Raw genomic sequence first — 10,631 nt, forward strand, 5'->3', positions numbered from 1 at the left:
CTGTAGGGTGTTGTTCAGGTTCGGAGGTAGGTATTTTTTCTGAGCCAGTTCTATTGTTGTCTTGATGGTCCTCGTCCTGTCAATTTGTCTGAGTTGATGGGTTTTCCCTGAGTTTGTTATCTTGGGGTGTTGGTTGCAATCTGTTGCTTTCCAAAGGGGATTTCGACCAGACCCGGAGCGGGGTTTTTTTACATTTTATATTTCACATTATTACAAACATATTTAATTTATATCTCTCTGAATTTTTAATACATACAATAATTTATTACAAGCTCTTGACTTGCAGTGGGCTGAGACAATGACCACACTCTCCAGAGCAGCCATGAAGAATCTTCCATCGCAGACAGCTCCAGCTGATAGTAAAAGGTCTTAAAATCTTAGAAAATTTGGAGAGTTAGAAAGAAAATTAGGTCTGGAAAGCCCTGGAAAAGTAGGCCCTGGGAAATGTTAGGCCTTGTGCTTGCTAAAGATCAGGTCAAACCGCACCCTGTGTAGTCAGTATATGATAAATGATACAATTGTTAGATGTGATTAGATATAATTATTGTTTAGAGAACATGAAGAACAATGTTAGGGGGCTAGGGGGGGATCACAAGAAATCCATGCTTGGGTAAAATCAATGTATACAATAGAACAATATAAGTTTAATAATTAATATGTAAGTTGTATAACGATAGAGTATAAAACATGTTGAACTCAAAACCAAATCAGGTCAGATTTGGGTATGTGTACCCCTGACACCCAGAGCTCTTCAATAAAACACTTTCATATAATCATTCCGTGATTATGTGTTCCTGGACGCTAACACAGCCACTGCTCCGGCAGAGATCACAGAACCATCTGCAAAGCCTGGGCAAGATTTTAACCCTTTTATTACCCAGATGAGAATTGCAGATTAATCCTTTTTTCCAGAGAGAAAAAGAGAGCAATCAACATGTAAAGAGGCTTTTTAAACTATCAGAGACAGTAAAGAATTAAGCTTCAGAAGAGGTAGAGAATAAGGAGATGCTTTAATAAGCTGAAATATTTTTCTGTTAAAGCTATGAAGATGGACAATAGTGTTCTGAAAAAACTCCTTTAATTCATGAAGAAGGATATTGGGAGGAATAGAGTGGTTCAAAGTGTGGATTTTGAGCAAAATGTGAAGTAGTTGTGATACAGTGAGGTGTTGGAACAGAGGGAGAGAAGTAATAGTTAAAGATTTGTAGCTTTGTAGAGGCAAAGAGCAGACTTCTGTTTCCAGGGAGGCTCACAGAGACAGATGAAAAGAACTTTTGCCTTTGAATAACTCATCCTTAAAAATGACATCCCTAGACTCATTTGACCCATACACTCCTGAGAATGATGTGAAATGGGAGGAGACAACTGATGACAGATTTTCGGGCAGCTGGCATCAGAGAAATAGAAAGCTATAACAGAAATAGTTTTCTTGTGAGAAACTCCATAGATTAACAGAAGAAGACTTCTGTTTCTCTACAAAGACTGATAAAAAGACTCTAGCAAGAATTGAGACTGTTTGAAACACCAAAGTTTTTTTGTCTCTATGTTGTCATTTGAACAAGGGAATGGTTGGGTAGTGGGAGAGAAAAGGGTTTTCTGTAAGTTTTATTCTGGTTTTCTTATTCTTATAGTTTTTGTTAATAAACCTTCTTTATTCCTTTTAAGTTTTAAGCCTGTTTTGCTCTTGTTCTAATCCATATCTCACAGCAAGAAATAAGTAAGTTTTCTAGTGATTTTTTAGTTAACTGCTTTAAAACCACAACATTTATTTGGTGCATTGGCCAGGAAATGAAATTGACAAATCTAAATCACTACAAAATTATATCAACAACAGTTAATAAAACATCTATAGATGTCCATCATATTGGTCAGTACTGGAAGAAAAAAAAGCAGCAGGGTCACTCCAGTGTGGCCCTGAGGGCTGTTCCCTGTGCCCCCAGGTTGGCACACACTGGCACAGCAGGACTCTGCTGCCAGCACTGAGCTCAGCTAGGGCTGGGAGCCGAGCCCCAGGCAATGGGACGGGGCTTGCATGGGCCAAAGCAAGTGCAGGGCAGGCCAGGGATGGTGCTTCCAGTCTGGAAAAAAAAAGAATTGGCCCAGCCTCTGCTATTCAGTGCTGCAGTTGCTGTGTGTCTGCCTGTGGCAGCTCAAGTACAAACACAACTGGGTGCCTGCTGAGCACAGCAATGGACGGCCACAAATAGGGAGGTCCCCAGTGAACATCAAGGCAGACACCTGGGGAAGTGCAGAGGCTAGGGATAACTCTGGGAGGAGAAGCTGTTCTGTGTCTCTCTCTGAAGATGCTGCCAGCCAAGACAAGTGCTGGAAGCTAACATGTCCTGCCCTTTTGTGCTCTCACATGCACACGGGACAGACTTGTTGTCACAGGTCCACCAGAACTGATCCAGGAATAATGGAGGGCCATGCATTGGTAGGGGATGGCCTCCAGCAAGAACAAAGCAGGATCTTCTAGCAGCAAAGCCTGAGCTTGTGAAGTAGGCCATCACCTCAGCAGACATCCAAAGTGCCTCCCTCCAGCCTTGAATGTCGGCTGCTTTTCTTCATTACCTGCTGCTTCTTCCTTTGTTCCAAGCCAGTCCAGGATTTAGTTTGGAAGCTCAAGCACGTGTCTTTAAGGTGCCTGCATGGAGGAGAGGGACGACAGCTGCAGCGCAGGGCTTGTGTCCCTCTCACGATGGCACCAATGCTGCTGCCTTGGGACGCCTGCCTGTGGAAGGTGAGTCTGCCCTCAAGCCCAGCCATTGAAGCCAGTCAGGGGCACAGGCTGCAGCTGCAGCTGCCAAGCATTGCTGTGAGGCTGGCAAGTCAAGAGAAAGCCATTGTGGCCAATTCTGCTGAAGCCTTTTGCCAAACCATGTGCAATGGTGCCACAGTATCTCTCCTTTTGGCATCACGGCTGGTGCAGACACCTCGTTGAGCAGGTGCTGACATTCAGGGTGCTGCTGTTCCTGTGCACGCTCTGGTGCCGTTTCTGCGGTGTCCAGAGCCGCTTCAGCAGCAGCGACTCAGCAGTGCTGCTTGAGGAGACATCACCACCCTCCCCATGGAGGCAGAAGCTGTGCAGACATTGAGCTCTGTGTCAGGGAAGCCTCGGTCTCAGCACCATGGCCGAGGCAGGCGTGGGGGCCCGGGCTGGCTGCCAGCCCTGCCTCTGCCCACTGCCCTGGCAGCACCCAGTGGCTGTGCCCTGGCAGGGCCTCCTTGCCCTCCTTGTCCCCAGCCAGCCCAGCCTGGGCACCTCAGGCCTGTCCCCACCCTCCTGCTGAGGCCCAGCCTCGAGGGCTTCTGCAGAAAGATGATGGTGATGTGCATGCCCATGGCAATGTTACTATTGATTTTCTGGTGATTGTGTCTGTATAGTGAAGGGGTGTTTCTTGACAAACCACAAATGAATATTTATGTAGCCTGAGCTAATGAGTCTGGTATTCAGGATTTTTGTCTCAGTTTACAGCAGGCCAATGACCCTTTTTGAACTTGCTTAATGGCATTCCACTTCAGGAGAACAAAGCAGACTTTTCTGGTTGGTGGAACCCTAAGAAAGTAAATTTAACAAGCAGCAAAAATGATGACTGCTTAAGTCCAAAGGGATGGTAGACTTGGCCCTCTATGCGTAATGCAGCCTGGCAGAAAACAGTAATTGAAAATTTGAACCGATCATATCCTATTCCATTTCAAGAATTGGATTTGTTAGCCAGTGTTTTCCCAACCTTGGATGTTAATGTTACTGTTCTGCCTAATTGTGGCAGTATGACCCCACTGTGGCAACCAGGTAATGGTACAGGAGTAGTTTGGTTTGGAGATCCTTGGTTTAGTTGGTTACAAAAGTAAGGAGAAAAAACATTATTTGAAGGTTATCAAAATATTACAGGACAATCTCCATGAAACAGATTAAAAACAGGGGTTTTGACAGTAAACACTTCAGGAGAGTGGGAACTCCCACCAGGAATGTTTTTGATTTGTGGGAATTGAGCATGGCCTAGTATTCCAAGACGACCTGTTGGTGGACCATGCTATCTTGGTTGACTAACATTATTTGCCCTCCACATGAAGGATTTATTGAATGTCAGTCAAAGTTGTCATCATTGTTGATCCGTTTGGAATTTTGATGAGACTTAAAATGATAATGTGCAATCACCATCATTGGCAACTGTCACTGCAACATCTTTCCTTTTACCAGGGGGAATGGCTGCCATAAATGTGGAAAATATAGCTCATCTTGCCTGTTGCGGAGAAAAACAGCTTAATTTGATTTTGAAAATATTGAGTGAGTTGCTAACTGATATTGATAGTATTAGGCATGCTACCTTTCAAAATCACGCAGCTATAGGTTTTTTGTTGTCAGCACACAGACGCGGGTGTGAAGATTTTGGAGGAATGTGTTGTTTTAATTTATCTGACCACTCCCAAAGTATTTATAAACAATTATCACAACTGCATGAAGACATGAAGCACATTACAGAAAGACATGATCATTTTTCTGACTGGCTTGCTAGGTTAGTTTTAAAGGGTTGGTGGCAGACCTTGATCAAGGGGGCAATAATGTTACTGCTTGTATTTCTAAGTTTTATGCTGATTCTTCCTTGTTTGTTACAAGGCCTTCAACAAATGTTGCACAATTTAGTTACTCAAATTTTTAAGAAAAGAAGGGGAGACGGAAGAGTCTGGGCTGCGTTAGAACAAATTTGACCATAAAGAGAAACACTTAAGAACAAGGGCAAGGTTATCAGACAGGGAAGGGACAGTCGTGGTCAGCAAGAGAACACAAAGAGCTAAACAGGATGAGAAATAGAGAAATTGAACAAGTTGTGGTCCGATATACGCAAATGTAATTATCCAATAAGAATGCTTTAAGGGTGTGTGAACAGCTGTCACACTGTATTAGGAACGGCAAAGCCCTACGTGACTCTCTCAGCTGCATTTTCCAAAAGAGCAAAGTTAATTATTCTTAATCTTCTTTTATACACATGTTCGAGAAGGTCTGAGAGATAAAACTCTCCTTGGCCACTAAAGCAACACGTCCACCATCATTGGTTAAGTGGAACACCACGCCTTGCCTAAACAACACCTGTAGATTGTTGTCCTTTACCAAGGACTGTTTGGATTCTTTCTCATGTTTTCTCAGGCCTGAGTAAGGAGCCACTGTGACTTAGTTTCACACAGGCTCTGTTCCCTACTTGCTTTTTGCAATTAAGTGTCCACAAGCAACACATTCAGTCAATTGTAGAAGAAACACCCGTGTGTATAGATTTGTGTACAGTATAAATGTACCCAAACTTAGAGAATAAATGAATGATCCAATCATCATACTGGTGCTGTGTCATTCCTGTTCCCGCATAAAGAAATGAAAGCCCCGGCAATCAATTAACTGGGTAAGACCTTAATTGGGACTTACCAATTCACAATTGCAACCACGTTTAGAAACATTAAAGGGGTCAGAAAACCCTACTGATACCGGTGAGTTGAACCCAGAAGCCCTTTTTGTTCTTGAATTGGTTGTCAAAGCTTTGCTTGAGAAATTTGTCTCTCGCATTGACCTGGTACAAATAGTATGATTATTTGTTTTGATTGATAAGATGACTTCATTTGCAATTCTTGTGTAATGGAGTGATCAGTGGGAAGATCCTTTACATATGTTAGAATGGTTATTTTTACCTTTTCGATCTTGTCCTGGTTTAGGGCAAATTTAGGAGAAAACCTCCAGTGGGGCTCCCCTCCCGGGAAGCAAACCCAAGTGGCCCTTTTCCCCCACCCCCCAACCGGTTCGGGAAGAGATTGCTCTGAGAGAAGTGGAAAAAACCTGTTTATTTCACAGGCACAGCACTACCCAGCACAAAAAATGAATGATATCAAGTTACAAAACCCCTCGCCGCTCTGAAGAGATGAAAAACTTCAGAGGGTCTCTTTCCTGTGGGTGTTTGCTCTGTTATCAGTCCCTCTGGGGCTGGAAAATGCCGCTGCCCAGGCTGGGCTCCCGGTAGTCCACGGGTGTGAGCTCCCGGTGCTCCCCCGAGTCCCCAGTCCAAAGCAGGTTCAATTTGTTTCAGAAAAAGGGAAAGAAAACAGTCCAGGAAGATCCCTCTGCTCTGGCTAGTTGGAAAGACAAGGCGATCTGTGTCTTGTTGTCTGTCTGTGCTGTAGTCAAAACTCCCGATGCGGGGGGAGCAAGTACAGTCTCTGATAACAGACTCGGTGCTTCTTTCCCACTCACTTTTAGTCTCAGATGGAATTTTAGGAATACAAAACCTGTCTCTGGGTTAGGTGGACGAATGGGGATACAATTTAACTTCATAATCAACCCAGGACAGATCTATAAAAACTGCTTCTGGTCTTTCTGAATTAATTGCTGAACCTATTAAGTCTCCTAAACAATGTGTTGGATTGACTGGTCAAGGTCCTGAAAGAATTGTTTTGCCTCTTCAGAACTGGTATTTTGAGCGGTGTTGTGCCAAAAGTTATCGGCAAGCTGTGATAACTTACAAGCTGCTATGCTTACGTTACAAGCTGCTGTTGTTGGAGTCTGAGACACAGAGTGTTTCCTTGTTTCTGCAGCTGATAAGTTTCCATGCTCTTCATTAGGAAGTTACTTCTGCTTTGAACCTGTGAATACACAAGCATATCCTTTCCTCCAGGCTATTAATTGAAATGGATTTTTAATCTATCCTGCTTCTGAACCTTTGACCAGAACCAAAGAACTCTCTCTCAGCTTTGTTTGAATACCGTTAGAAGAATACCTGATAATTGATGGAATTGGTTCTGTAAAAGTACTGTTTAAAAAGGACTGTTCAGAAAATTTACAACAGATATAAGTTTTTTATGCTTTTTTTTTTTTCAAAACTCCAAAATACATAGGGTTTCCATGCTTCTGAGTTTCTACAGCCTCTGTTTTCTCCCCGTCTCTTGTAAGCCAAAGGTAAGATATCTGTTTTCTTGTTATGACAATGAAAAACCATTGAAGTAAAACACATGCACATGTATACATATAGTAAATAACACTTTTACAGCAATCAAGAACTTAAGAAGATGCATAATTGATATTATGCTATATTAAAATGATCTAAATAACCTGTAATATGGATTACTGGATGTGCTAACATCCCAGAGTCTGCCACAGCAGATGAATCAGTGACAGATTGGAAAATCATGTCTGGAGAACAGTTTTCCAAGTTCACTCTAAAGATCCAGCTGCTATATTAATACACTAACTGCCAAGTCAAACTGACCTCAATATTGTTCTGATGCAGAAAATATCTGGGTTTATCAGTAAATTCTCCATCCAGGTAAAGTCAAGGCATGGCCAGGGCCTCAGTTTTAAACTGGAGGGATGCCTTTAGCTTACTCCCCTTAAACAAAATATTTAACAGTTAGAATTTAATCAGCTCTCTGTTATTTGGATCTCTTTCATCTTAACTTGGAGACTGCTGCAAACTGTCTTGAACAAAATCCACAGTAAACCTGCTGAAATGAAAGAAAAGGTTAAAGAATAAAAGAAACCTGTCATCCAACCCTTTTTGTGCATGGTTAACCATATGAGCTTTCAATTCAATTTTAAAGAAATTAATTTTGCAGAAATTGACTGTAATTACAGTAGTAATACCTGACAATCACCTTATATCATACAATGCTGCACTAATAGTAGATGTATAGAGAAGACATTTTCAAAGCCCTCATGTATTGATAATGCTGAAACAAAGCAAAAATCTTTTTAAATTCTTGGGATGCATGACCATTATAATTTTTAAGAAAGCAAGTCCTTTAGCATGGAAACCAATAAAATAGATACATAAGGGATATTTGCAGTTAGGGGAGAGTTATGCCTTAGGAGAGCATATGTGCCTTAATAATCTGTTGTAAGCTCTTGCCAATTAATTATTGACATTAATTGCTTTGTAACAATAAAATACCATGAGCTATTGCTTTGTCCAATGAATATAATGAGCTGTTTCAATGTAACTAATGACTTCAGATCATGCTTTGTTAAAGGTGTAAACTTGAGAACATCATGTAATAAAGAGGAGCCACTGTTGTCTCTACTCAAGTGTGTGTGTGGGGGTGGGTGTGTGTTGTGTGTCTGTCTCTACAATGATCCAAGGTGACCTCCAGAAGTGCCTCCAAGCTCAGCCAGCCTGAGATTCTGTGACTCTCAGAAAAAAACAGGTTGCAGTTTCCTCAGGACAAATGAAAAAGCTCCACACATGGCAGGAGTCTCCTGACCTCACCAAAATGGATTATGTCACATGCCTCCCTTCTCCAGATTCCTCCCTGGAGTGATCATGTCCCTCAGTGTCACTCCTTGAGGCTGAGAGAAATCTTTGCCCATGATCATTGGTTTGGGTGATCAATCACTAATTAAGAATTGGTTTTCCTGGTTGGAATTGCTTCAAAGTTGCTTCAATTATAATGCATTATACTGGAAGTTATAGTTATATACCCTGTACTGGGTAGTAATTCTGATAAAGATCTTTTAGTTTAATCGTGATCATAACAAACTCTTTATTTGTCTATAAATACATCCTACATCCTATGGAACACAGTTGTATAAAGGTTCCCTTAAACCTCTAACTATCCTTTAAACATAAACTATTGACAAAATCTAAGGCTAAGACTACATCCAGCTGCACTCTGGCTCCTCTCTGAGAAGTTTAGGAAGCAAGGAGATCCCTTCTGCTCCCTGTGACTCAAGGGGAGTGGCTCGTGCCTGCTCCCTGCACAGCTCTCCAGGTGGTGCTGTCGGTCTCGGGCCAGCTGTGACTGCAGCAGGGACACCTGAAAGAGGCACAAGGCCCGGCTCAGACAAGCCCACGCTGGCAGCAGCATCCACAGCCCCACGGTACCGGCTGTCAGGGCAGACACAGCCTCCAACTGCAGCCCTCAGCAACACTCTGCCCTCGGGGAAGGGGAAAGGAACAGGCTCCCAGACTGGCCCTGAACAGAGCTCAGATGATCAACAAGTCCAGTCCAAGGCTGCCAAACCCTTCCCATGTACATCCCTCAGCCCCCACAGGTCTAGCAGAGTGAGTTCCAACAGCAGTACACATCTAGATGTGTATAAGAGACAGGCCTCCAACTGCAGCCCTCAGCAACACTCTGCCCTCGGGGAAGGGGAAAGGAACAGGCTCCCAGACTGGCCCTGAACAGAGAGGAGCCCAACTCTGATTTCCAAAGGACACATTTGGGCCACTGACCCCTTGCTCCACAGGCTGTGAATCAGCAGGAGGGCTACTGCTGCTCCCCTGAGCTGCTGGAGACCTCTTCTCTTTGAGAAGCCAACGTATTTTGCTGGTCAGACTTGGGGACACGCGACGTAAGAGAGTGTGATGGGAACACTCTCCTAAAAATTCTGATTCTTTGGCCAAGCAGGCCTGGACTCACAGGGATATAGAGTCCCACTTCTTTATGGGAAACATCACTGGAATCCTTCAGGGACACTGGAGTGGACAGAAGGTCAATGCTTGTGCCTACCTGGAGATGAGACTGGCCCATGCAGTTGTCAGGAGATTTTCTCTGCAGCATTATGGAGTTTTTCTTCAGAGTCCCTTTGGCCAGTTCACTCTTCCTCAGTGCAGCACTCAGGAGTTGAGCATTCTCTGTCCCTTTGATTTCTTTTCTTCCTCTCTTCTTCAAGGCAGCAGCAGTCCCATGGTCCAACTCTTCTTGCATGTCTTCCCTCTCCACTTCCAATTCCTGGGTTATCTTCTTCCAATTTTGGATGTCAGGTGCACCTATTTCCTTTTTCTTTTCCAGGTATCTCAGCTGCTGTTGGTACAATTCCCGTTCATGCTGCCAAAACAGGGAGAAGAAGACTCACTCATTGCCTCTCTTGGTTTGCTTCTCATACCAGATCTGGACTCCAGCTGCAGGGGCAGGCACGTGCTGCCCCCCTCTCTCTCTGCCTCTCAGGGTGCTGCAGACCTTGGCTGGGCCCCCCTTGACGCTGCCTCTTTCCCAGCTCGCTCAGCCCATCCCAGCTTCCTTTCTGCCCTTCCCCGACCTCTGGCAGCTCCACTCCCGTGTTCCTTTGGGCACGAGCTGCCAGAACTGCAGCCAGGATTTCAACTCCACGCTAAGCAGGATTTAGGCAGTGCCATGATGATGTGCTCTCCATCAGGGAGGAAGGGAAGTGCAAACACCCTCTGCATTTCATTCCCTGGGGTTGGGGCAACAGGAGTGGTTTTCCAACACTCCTGTGTAGAGTTTCCATGGCAGCATCCCCGAGAGCCCCACTGCCCTCTCTTGCAGCACCAATGGCCAGATCAGTCTGTCATTCCCTGCTGCCACTCAGGACGAGTTCTCCCCTTGCAGGCACATGTCCTTATCTGCATCAGCACCTGGCTTTTCTCTCTTATCTCCCTACTGCCTGCTCTCACATGGCCAAGGCCAAACAGCTTTCAATTAACAGTGTCGTGGTTTAAAACCAATAACTAAGAAAATTACTTATTTCTTGCTGTGAGATATGGATTAGAATAAGGGCAAAACAGGCATAAAACTTAAAAGGAATAAACAAAGTTTATTGACAAACTACAATAATAAGAACACCAGAATAAACTTCCAGAAAAACCTTTTTATCCCCTATCTACCCACTATTCCTTTGTTCACACAACAACAAAGAC

The 10,631-nt window shown here is 43.8% G+C and overlaps 1 long non-coding RNA gene across 1 annotated transcript; it reads right to left on the minus strand.

Moving 5' to 3' along the window:
• Positions 1-5,807: 5,807 nt before the first annotated feature.
• Positions 5,808-10,412, minus strand: LOC117243796. The gene is made up of 2 exons (XR_004495705.1): positions 9,207-10,412; positions 5,808-8,787 (listed from the first exon to the last, which is right to left on the minus strand). It is a non-coding gene; the product is annotated as an uncharacterized LOC117243796 (long non-coding RNA).
• Positions 10,413-10,631: the final 219 nt, after the last annotated feature.

The sequence above is a fragment of the Parus major genome, unplaced genomic scaffold (assembly GCF_001522545.3).
Source record: "Parus major isolate Abel unplaced genomic scaffold, Parus_major1.1 Scaffold432, whole genome shotgun sequence".
Classification (NCBI taxonomy): Eukaryota; Metazoa; Chordata; class Aves; order Passeriformes; family Paridae; genus Parus; species Parus major.